At 27.3% G+C, this 12,153-nt stretch overlaps 1 pseudogene; it reads right to left on the bottom strand.

The window, feature by feature from the left end:
• Nucleotides 1–385: 385 nt before the first annotated feature.
• LOC149546636 (isoeugenol synthase 1 pseudogene) lies at nt 386–859 on the bottom strand (annotated as a pseudogene).
• Between the last annotated feature and the right edge of the window lie 11,294 nt (nt 860–12,153).

Raw genomic sequence — 12,153 nt, 5'->3', positions numbered from 1 at the left:
TTCTAAATTCCTTTATTCTAATGTTAGGTTATATAAACTAATCTATAGAGTATGAAACCTTGTAGAAGAATGAGAGGGTGTAAATTTTATTAACCATAATTGATTGTATAATCCTACAAAGCAATTAAATACTTTTTTCATCTATGAATAACATCTCTATTTCTCTTATTTGACAAAATAGTAGTGAAAATCTATTGCCATTATCAATTTCAAAAACTTCATTGACAACTTCCTAATTACTTAAAACCCAATCCATTGATAACTGAACATGATAAGGATAAATTTTGTTTAAATTACTACTAATGATAATTAATTCTATCATTGATTTATTATTGTAAGATAATTAAATATATTTATACTAATTGTGTATCTTCCCTAGAATATTTTAGGAACTCATTGCATAGAGAATTGATTGTTTCTTAACTTCCTTTATATTCCCAACTTCCTTGATGGCTCTTATGATGTTGAGCTGATCCATATGTTGAGGAATTGCAAGAGAGGATATGACAATATCTACTTGTCTAAATGCATTTACTAGGCTTCCGTGATCATCTAGAGACCCCTGTATATAAAACCCAATAAGAATCAATTGGAAGCTTCAACAGAGACGAGGGGGAAAATAATTTTCTAGCTAGATTGTATAACTTACTTGAAGTGTAAGAACACCCACATCTCTCAACTCTTGAAGTTTCCCGGCTTTGGAGGAATTAGGAGTAAGAGATTGTGGCCTTACAAAAACATAGGTAGGGTAACCAAGTAAAACACTGGCTTTCGCCATATATTTACCAAGGTATCCTGTACCTCCTATAATCAATATCCTGCTCCTTCCCTCACTACATCTCTCACCTATGGGCGGCATCTTGCTTATTTCAGTTTTTCCTCCGTTAAAGAAATAGGAAGACAAACTGTTGCGTTATCCTGAAAAGAGATAAATGGATATATGTATATATCGAGCTGTGAGCATCTATTCTTGCTAGAATCATCCAGGAACATTCAAATTCAATGTTTTATTTTTATATTTATTAGCATTTTGTTAAAGTCTACACGTCGTCAAATACTCCCTGACTTCCATCTTGGCCTCTTATGAAACGTGTTGAACGAGTCATCCATAGAATTGTCTCTCTCTTTGATCGTCTTTAGAACTGATTGCCCATTAATTAGAAGCTAAAACTTCGGTTTTCGCTTTCACAATTTCAAGTCATCGCTGTTAGAAGTGATTGAGTACGGGAGTTAAATTGAAGAGAATCTTAGTTTTACTGTTCGAAACAAAATCGTCATCAAATAAAGACATCAATTCATTGTATTTCATTTCAAACTAAAGGGAGTCGTACCTAATAATTTAAAGGATAGTGGTATAACACATACAGTGACCTATTTGTTAGTGACTTTCTTTTTCTTTTTCTTAACATTCGACTTTAAAAAGAGTTAAGTTATAAAATCTAACAAGATAACAAATTGTTAACGAACAGTAGACATGAGATTGATTTCATAGACAAGAAAGAAGTAAAACTATATTTCTCAATCTACTATAGAGTAGCAGTTAATTATTCAAATAGGGTGGACCAACAAGAGCAGATTACACTTTTTGGCCTAAATTGACACCAAACTAAGAATTTTCAAAAAAACTTTCACTTTTGGATGCTAATTGTCATTTAATCATTATGATTTTCAACATGAAGTAAATTAAAGTGTTTTATGATTTTTTGTGTAGATTCTAAATAAATTTTTTATTTTAGTTTTGAATTGATTTGATTCAATTATTTTTTGTCCCACAAAAAAACTGGTATATTGTCAAAAACCTGATTTTTAAAGAATGCCTCTATTTTTGACAAGCATGATTTTTTTTTTTTTTTTTTTTTTCCTATTATAGATATCAATGTGATTCTTTTGAATTTATGATTGTAACACCCATACCATGATTATGAAGGTAGTTTTATATTTTTATCCTTAAAATTGCATATTTTATTGATGTTTAAAGTTGACCTAACTCTAATTTTGAGATACATTATGTTTGATGCATGCAACTTACATTTTGTTTGTCTGATTTCAAATTTTCTTTTTTATGATACAAGGAGGATTCAAATAGATAAATTTTGGTTATTTTTCAGAATTTTTATTCTCTTCTTCACTCTTTTTCCTTGAGCATCTAATACAAAGGTTTCTTTTGGATAGTAAATCTATATGTTTGATTAATGTCAAAGAATATGTATATAATGAAATCAAAATATATAAAATCTATAATCATTAGAAAGCTTGTTCTGAGTACTTATTCCATCCAAATGTGCATCTCTTAATTTTTCCATTTGTGCCCTCTAATTGAGTCCCCAATCAAAGATTACTTAAAAAATTATTTATCCTTTTCAAAATATGCCTGGGACTTTCTATAGAAATTATTTTCAATTTAAACTATTTTAGGTAGTTTTGATCGAAATTATTTCTAAAAGAAAAATCATGATTTCAAAAAAGTATTTTCAATTGAAAGTACTTTACTTTTGATAGAAAGTAGAATATGTTCTATCGAACGTCTTTAGGAGTTTCTATCAAAGCTTTGCAAGATATTTTTTTCGCATTTCATTTTTTGGAGGAATTTCTTCCTCTAAAAAACTGTAATCCACTAGTGTGGGTTCACTCAAATTTAATGTGTGGATTAAGCAATTATTGAAAGGTATGAATGAAGATATTACTAAACTTGTTGTAATATATTATGATAATACAAGTGTTATAAACATATCCAAGAATCTTGTGATGGACACAAACACCAAACACATTTCTATCAAGTATCATTATATGTGAGATGTAATAGAAGAAAAATAAGTGAGATTGGAGTATGTGAACATAAAAGAGGAGATAGATGATATATTTACTAAGGAATTACCTCAAGATTTCAATGAGTATGTAGGAGGTGAGTTAGGGCTCATTCCCCTATCTGAAGCAAGATGAGAAGAGATGTAATATTACATGAAATGTTATGATTAGGCTATCTTACACATTGATATAGGAGATCACACTTTAGGAGCCACCTAAAGATTATGATAAATTGGATAGAAGCATGAGCATATAAGACTAAAATGAGTCAAGCTAATGGTAACAATTGAAATGATATTGCAATATTAGTCAGATAGTGAAAAATTGAAGGTGATATACATGACCAAATCAAGGAAAGAGTATGGATGATGTACTTGGCATTACTATCAAAGACTGAGAATATGTATGTAGTTATCATTCATATCTAGAGGGAGATATAACATCTATGAGGAAGAGATGTAAAAGAGGGAGCCAATATAGTTGTTATTACAGTTGGTATTAGAATTGAATCTATAATTGGATGAGAATCAAAATAAAACTAAAGATCTCAATGAAGATCTATATCAAATCATACAGGGAGCTAATAAGAATAAGTAAAGTAATGTCTTTTGCATTTGCATGGTAAATAGAGGTAGTGTCAATAATGCCAAAGACAAAGATTGTTGGAATCTGCAATTGAAATAATTGTTATGTTTTCATTGAGGTCAAACCTACTAGAGAGATACTTACTAATAGTCTAGAGTGCCATATCTATTGATTGATGAAGATGATTTGAAAAGAGAGATAACTAGATGAACTAGTGAAATCATTGCATAAGAGGAGAAAGTATGATGGAATAACAATGGGCACTTGATTAGTTAGTCTTTGACAACATGATGCATTGGTTAATTAGTGTATGAAATGTAGGAGTTTTGAGCTAAACAAAAGTCTAGTAAATAATGGTTAGTCAATGAAGGTTGTTGAAGTAGAAGATTAAGGAATTTAAGAGTTAGTTGAGTAAACAATACTAGCCAAGTGATAGTTATGGTCAAACAACTTGAAGAAGGAAAATGTAGTGATGAACAAACATAATGAAGACTAAGAAATATAGTAAAATCCAAGTGTGAAAGATTAGTAGAGATCAAGCTATATAGTGTTGACTGAGAAACAGACTACAATGATGACCAAGTGTCAACAAAATAATAATTTGTGAAAGAATCAAGTTTGAGGCCAATATAGTTGATGTTTTGGATTAGGAAAAAACTGTAAAATATATGGATTGATGAGTTGACATATTTAGTGCATGAATTGATTTTTTTTATGACATGAAGGCAAGGATTTAAATAGAAGTTTCTAGAAGTATCAAGAAATGAGAAGAATGACTAAATGATGGATAGATTCATGGAATCTAATCAATCCCTAAGATCTATGGTGATGTTTAAGCAAAAAAAAAAATCAAATATACCTATTTAAGGAGGCATAAGAGATGTTTTCAAGGTTGGTTCATTGTTGATTAGCGATCTTATATAGAAACTATGAAAAATAGAGTAGAAGAGGAAAGGTGTGAAGATTGGTGAAGTGTGACTGCTTGAAAAAGAAGAAAAAAGATGAACATGTTAATGAAGTCTAACCAATGAATCAACAAACAAGCTAATGGAGATCTTAATTCAAAAGGTGAATTATATCAAAAATGATGAAACTTAATGTTAATTTCTAATCATTGTGGCATTTAATATCCTTTAATCAAGGTTGCAATAATAGTCATTTTTAAAATTCTTTGATCAAGGTGACATTCTAATAGAGTTATCCAAAGTTCTTTAACTAGGCCTATCCTAATAGGGTGATTAGTCCTTTAATAGGATCATGCCTAATAGTGTGTTCTATAAAATTTAAAAGTTTTGGCTATTAGCGAGTTCACTTTAGAAGAGTGAAAAGTGGTAACATATTACTTGGTGATTTTTCTTAAATTAGGTTTCCACCTTAAATCTTGGTGTTAAACATACATGAATGATATATCTATGATGCATGCTATTTACTATTGTTTTATTTAGTGTTAGTTGACATATATTGAACAGAGAGGTAAGTCATCAATGAATATGTTGAGTTGTTGATGATATGCTATATGGACTAAGTAGTTTTATGAGTATGTTTAAGTTGTTTGAAGTGAGTAAAAGTTGAACTTGTATATCTAGAACTAAGAATAGTTGATTCAACCCCCCTGCTTCTCTATTATTGTAAATATTCTAACACTTATATGTATTCCTCTTAATGTTGTTGTACCCACCTTTTTATGTCCAATTTTTTCTCTTTCCTACAAGGTGGTCAATCTTTTATTTAATCTTCTTCCATCTAGTGGCTAAGATGTAAAGTTTAGTCTTTATTACTTGCATTGTTAGTTCACAAAGGAGCTATTGTCATAATTTGTTAATAAATGTATAGGTTTGTTTCTTTTGGGTCTCATCTATGTTGTTTTATTCTTTCTCATATTTTGTACTCAACTCTATAGAATAATGTTAAATATATTTAAAGACCTCGTACCTTTTGTCTAAAAAAGGAAAAAAATAATAAGACCATAAAACACATAAATGATAGTACAACATTTAGTAAAGATGATTGTATCATATAACAAGTGCCACATAGTGGCAACTATTTTCCTAATAGATAATAAAAGTATAAATTATAATCACAATATTCATTATTATAACTATAGTATTTGATAAAATATTAATTATTCATAATAACATATTAATTTGAAAGCTTAGCGTAGTAATATATGGAATAGCAATACTATGTTTAAATCATGTTATAAATTATTTAATTTTAATATGCTATTACAATATGCTTTTAAATTAATGTGTAATTATTATTAATTTTACTTATATAACTTTAATTTATTATTAGGCAAACACTAATGATTCAAAAAGAAAAAATCTAGGCAATATCATAGAGAGGGACATTATATTCAATGTGAATATGTAAGTATGTAGCATAGAATTGATTCCATAACTAAGTCATAGTCTTCAATAAAATAGATGTTTGTTATCTAATTTAATGTATTAGTGAAATAAATATTTAAAAAGATCAATTGTGTTTTCTTCTAGTAAAAATTTATTTTATATTTAAATATATGCTTGTATCAATTTTTTTGAAAATGTGAATATTTTGAGAAAAATAACATTTAAATTGTTACTTTTTTTAAATCATTATTCTAAGACATGACTCACTCAAAACACCATCATAAAAAAAGGTTGAAGAATTATATAATTTAATACATGGTAAACATACTCTATAAACTCTTTTGTTGCCTACATGTTGTATATATTCATTTCTTTGTGTGGACCAATTCACTATTTGATAAGTAAAGTATTTTAGGGCGATTTAAAGAATTAATGTCATGCAACCCTAGATAATGTTGGACTAACTTTAATGATTTTATATATAATGCATAATTTTTATAAATTAACTATTTTTGTTTATATATATTTTCTAACTTATTAAAATTTGATTTTTTTGTATGTTATAATATTTTGTATAGAAATATTTATTTCTTTACTTTTAATATGTATTTAATTTTATTATACTTTATTATTTTAATATTCAATATGTAAAATTTAATATGTATTCTCGTGGAAAGATTACTCATCTCCCATCAACCACTTGTTACATACACAAAAGGGTGCAACTCTTAGTTAATCTAAGATAGGCGTAAATATAATTAAGTTTATATTAAGATATGCATAAATGCAATTATAATTATAATTATAATATTATAGATTATAAAATATTAAATTATTAAAAAATGTAAATTATTAAATCACTAAGGGTACATTTGGCTGCCAGAATATAAAAAATGGAATAGGAATACTTATTCTTGAATAAAAAATGGGGTTATGTATTCCTATTATTGTTTGGTTCACCCAGAATTGATGCAGAACTCACATACTCAAAAAATGATATTTTCTAAAATATAATGAATTGGAATAGGAATACATATTCCAATTCCACCTATTTAGGTGGAATAGAAAATGCCAATTTTTAAGCAAAAATTAGAATATGTATTCCAATTTTATTGCTATTCCAATTCTAATTTGATGCATCCAAATAAAAAATTCAAAATTTTAAAAATATGCATTCATACGCACCCATGAAATGGACAATATTGAATAGTAAGGACAAGATCCATCCTTTTATTCAATGTGAAAAATTGAGTACCCCACATTTCCAAAAGCATATTTTAGTTCTAGTTTAATCATAATCACAAAGAAAGAATATCTGACAAGACGGGGCTCTTGATTACTTACTTACCTCCCTAACAAAAATTCATTTCATAGGCTTTTTATCACCTCTCCACAACTGAGTGGGAATTGACTCTCTAAAATTTGTATGCCACTTCTGCTTCCATCTGTTATACGTGACATATATATATTCATCTCAAAGTACTAACAGATTTGTAATGTGTGTAAATTGTAGGCAAGTCTATACAGCCATGAAAATGCACTTCCTTATGAAGGAGAGGACTTAGAATTTTTTTGAAAAGTTAGAAAAAACAATGTAAAGGGAGTGCATTTTCATGGTTGTATAGCCACGGGCATTCTATAAATCGAGAATTTCACTCAAGAAATGCTTAGCTCTATAGAAAGTATGAAAGTAGAATGGAACTTTTCTGAGAACAACATTGCTCAGAATGCATTTGAAGCCATTGTTGAGGTGAAGAAAGCAGTGGAGCGTGTGTGCCCTGACATTGTGTCTTGTGTTGATATCATCACCATGGCAGCAAAGAGATGTGGTTCGACTAGTAAGAATGAGTATAAGTTATAGTATTATCATGGAAAACATTAATTTAGTTAGATGGCGGACTTAGAATGTAGAGTTTTAAATAGTTATTTTTTATTTTCATAGTTTAAGAGGAGTTTTAATTCTGAACAAGTATGAAATGTAATATATTTGTTTCATTTTGTTTATCTGTTTGTTGGGTTGGTATTACATTGGCGACATATATTGCATAGGCTATGACAATTTCATTGCATTGGACGACCTGCAAGCGGGCAAGACACTTCTCCAAATTTAACACAGACTTTTGAAATAATAAATGACATTTTGGCAGCTCGCAAATATCCCATCTGGCAAGTAAATTTATTACAATTAATTTAAGCTATTTAAATTAGTATTTTGATTTATTTCACATTCTTTAATGAGAATACACAAGAGGAATTGTTAACAAAAGTTAGGATTTAAAAATTGATGTTACAATAGTTGTTACAATATTTGGTAGTAATATTGGTAATAATGCTTATATATCTTTAATTAGTAGATTTTTAATATTAATAGTGTTTTTTCCATTTTAGTTAAATTTCTATATTTTCGTAAAGTGTAGATTTTTAATATTAATAGTTTTTTTCATTTTAGTGAAATTTTTATATTATCTTTAAATTGTTTCAATAAATATCATTGTGTATCAACCCTACATATTGTTGTTCATGTGTATCATACCTTACATATTGCTATAAGTCTTGTATTTCTTTTTATGTTTATTAAAGTTTGAATTCTATTATTTAATATTATAGTATTTTATTTGAGATAAATTTTTAAAATTATTGTTATAGAATGAGTTGGATGTTAGATTTGACATTTTGCAATCAATATTTAATTATATATTAACAAATTCTCGTACAAAAAATAAATAGATGGTTATATTTTTATTCTCTTTAATATTATATTTTATAAATTAGAGAAAAAAATCAAAGTAATACTCAATTTGGTAAATATTGTTAAAACCAATAATAATATTTATATTTTTCAAATAAATATTAAAAAATAATATTATTAAAATATTAGCAATCAATTTTCAAATTATCTTTTAAAATTTAGTTTCTATATAAATGGAAAAATGTCTACCTATTCAAAATCAATATAATTTAAAAAATAAACAAAATTATTAAATACATAATTTGTAATTTTACGTCTCACGTTGTTCAATGAATTCTCTACAATGGGTTATAAGTTAAATGATATCTATCTTCTAATTGAAATAGAAATTCTCATTATTTTCTTCAAATTAGAGTTGACAAAATTTAAAAACTACATAACATAAGCTATGTCATTATGTTACCAACATACATACAAAATCAAACTATTCTAAATTATAAATAAAACTTGTCAAAAACTTCTATTTGTTTTGATTTCTATTTTCTATTATGGAAGACTTTATATGTAGTATATAACTTAATTAAATTGACTTTTATTTATTTTAAATAATTAGACTATGATCTAAAATGTTCATTGAAAAATATACATTTAATTTAATTTGAAAATTCTTTTGAATTATCCCCTTATTTTTTTCACTTTGATAAATTTATGCATGTTTGTAATATTTAAAAAATTTCTAAAATTGCATAATTTTTGCCATCTCTTATACTATATTCTAGGAGCACTAAGCTTGAATTGATTAATGTTTGAAAAATTATCTAATTAAATTTTATGATTAACGTTATCCACATATATAAAATCAAACTATCCCAAATAATGTAGAGAAATCAATCAAATACACTTGTGTTTATATTAATTTTTAATTATTTATTATAAGATCATTTTTTCATTATATAAGTTTTTAAAATCTATTTTATATTTGTTTAAATAATTAGAGCTTAATAATAAAAAATATGTAATGAAAAATATACAAAGTGCAATTAAACTTTTTATTTCAATTATCTAGGTTTTGACACATGGTAATATGTAATTTGTAAATGTATTCTACTTTCGTAAGATTTTACATCCATACAGTAGCAAAAAAATTGTATTTGAGCACCAATATTTGCATGAAGTTTTAGTATTTTATTCTTGAATCTTCAACTACATTTACTTCATATTTCAAAAATTTCATGTTTTAACTTAAAAAAAATTTTAAAGTTAATATCATTACCATATTTAGGTTCTATTACATCTATTGTTGTTAATGGTTGGTTAAGATCAATAGAAAAGGGCAACACAAGTTGTTGAGCTTCTTGCTAATCATCCAAAGCTGCAACAAAATTCATATTTAACATGTTAGCTTAGATAAAGTGTTCAAGTGTAAAATTAATTTATGTAATTAATCTAAAAACTATTAAAATTACTAGCTACATTTAATAGTTTGTTGAAAGGTATAGGTGGGGATAATACCAAGCATTGATTTTTTATTTCTACCAATTATATTTGATTTGATTTGTTTAAAAATATACAAAAGTGGTTAGAAATAAGAACAAAGGTTTTTTTTATGAAAGTAATAAAGGTATTTAACAGTTAAAAACTTACCATTTGTAAACTGCACTTCATCTATTGTTGTATGGTTTAGATCAATGGAGAAAGGTAACTGGCGTTGTAGAGTGCTTTCTTGATCAACCAAACCTATAATGACATATATTTAATCGATGAAATAATAGTAAGGAGTAATTTTATGTAACTTACTAAAACATTTTTTTTTAAATGCACTCACCTTGTTGCCTAATAATATGTCTTTCTTTTTCAATAGCTACACCTGAGTGATTTGTGAACCTTTTTTGCTTTTTCTTTTTGTGTCCTATTGAGGGGAATTGGAAATTTTCACACTCCTCAACTCTACTATTTAAGTTTCTAGATAGGGATATGCACTTTTGGTGAGTGGAATGTTTTTTTTCTATTTTGCTTGGACTAAACCATGGTGGAACTCATTTCATAGACATGTTATCTGAGCCAAGGATTGGTTCGAATTTGGAAGATGAAGCAAGAGATGCATGAATATCTCTAAATCTATCAATAGATTGACTAAAAATGTCTTTGTCATGATCACTGGTTGGTAAATTTTGGAGCAATGACTTTATATAATCAACTAATTTTTGAAACTTATCATTGATAATGCTAGATGAATTTTGACCATTTGCAATATTAATAACAATGTAAAAGTCAATAATATTGTGAAACATCAAAATTTTGTTAAGAATAATGGTTTTGAAATTTAGTAGTTGTCTCACCTTCACCAACATTAACAACCTTGAGAACATCTTGATTCTCTGAAAGTATACAACCATCTACATTTGAAATATCAAGTAATTAATGTTAAGAATCATAAAATCATTTAATATTTAATTAAAAAAAATATCATCATGACCAATGACATTAATTTCCAGATTGGAACTTCCTCTCACTTTCTCATCATCTACAACTAATGGATTACAAACTTTTGTCATTTAAGATGACTAATATAGTTAATTAAATTTTATATATTAAAATATAGATAAGTTAATCTTAAATCTTAAAAAATACTTACCAACAACTTCATTATGCGTGTCCCTCTTTAGAATATATAAGACCTTCAACACATGTTTGCACATGTTTCCTCCTTTTTCCCACTCACAATCACACATGCAAATTTGGTCCAAAATTCCTAACGTAATACCATTTTGTTGGAATAGTTTGACTTCTAACTATATATGTGTTTGGTAGGCGATCATCTAGATTGCAATCTAGATCTGGTATTATTTTTGATCTCTCTAAAGAAGTTATGTAATATCTTTCCTTTTTGAAGTTGGTTAAAAATCCAAATAGCTACAAATATCTTTTATTTTTATAGAATGGCTCTACCTTATGAAGAAGTGTATAAATGAGCCAATCCATTCTTCTTGTGCATTTCCTAGAATGATCACTTAAATGTTGACTCTTGATGTGAGAGTATTATGATTCAATTGAGCCATTAGTTTCTTGATTTGCATAAGGGAAGCTTCGAAAGTTTTTTGCCCACATTTCTATACAAACAAACATTATATCTTAGCATATAGAATGAGCAATTTAAATTCTAAAAATACATAAAAGCATGCCAATAGTGGCATGCTGTGATGGTTAAGTTATTGTGTTGTTATCTTTGCCATCAAGGTTCAAATCTCATGGGGATGAGGTCCCCTATTTGTGGCCTCACTGGTTCATAGCTCCAGGTCAAAGTGTTTACCCCTCTTAAACAAAAAAAAAATTTGGAACCTTACCAATGCGACTTTGATCATGACACCAATACTTCTGAAAGTAATTAATGAATTCATTCTCTTCTTTGAATTCCTCCATGAACTTTATTATGAAAGGAGTAATGGCATCTTCATTCTCACTCATTAAATACATTATCTCACCCAATCTATCAAATATTCTTGTTTCAACATCTTTATTTTTAACAAACCTGATATATATCACACAATATGGAGTTATTATGTGATGTATGTGATTTTTCATATATTCTAATGACATATTAACTTACTTGTACACATTTTTCAACCATGCCCTACGACATGCCAAATTCATAACAACACCCGACAATTAAAGGATAATCTACAAGAAAATACATTATCAAAGTTCATAATTAAAATTCTACTA

This window comes from Cupressus sempervirens, chromosome 7 (genome assembly GCF_028749045.1).
Source record: "Cupressus sempervirens isolate cs-2001-9-10 chromosome 7, ASM2874904v1, whole genome shotgun sequence".
Taxonomy (NCBI): Eukaryota; Viridiplantae; Streptophyta; class Pinopsida; order Cupressales; family Cupressaceae; genus Cupressus; species Cupressus sempervirens.
The sequence above is the reverse complement of the archived record's forward strand: the minus strand, read 5'-3'. Positions and strand labels throughout refer to the sequence as shown.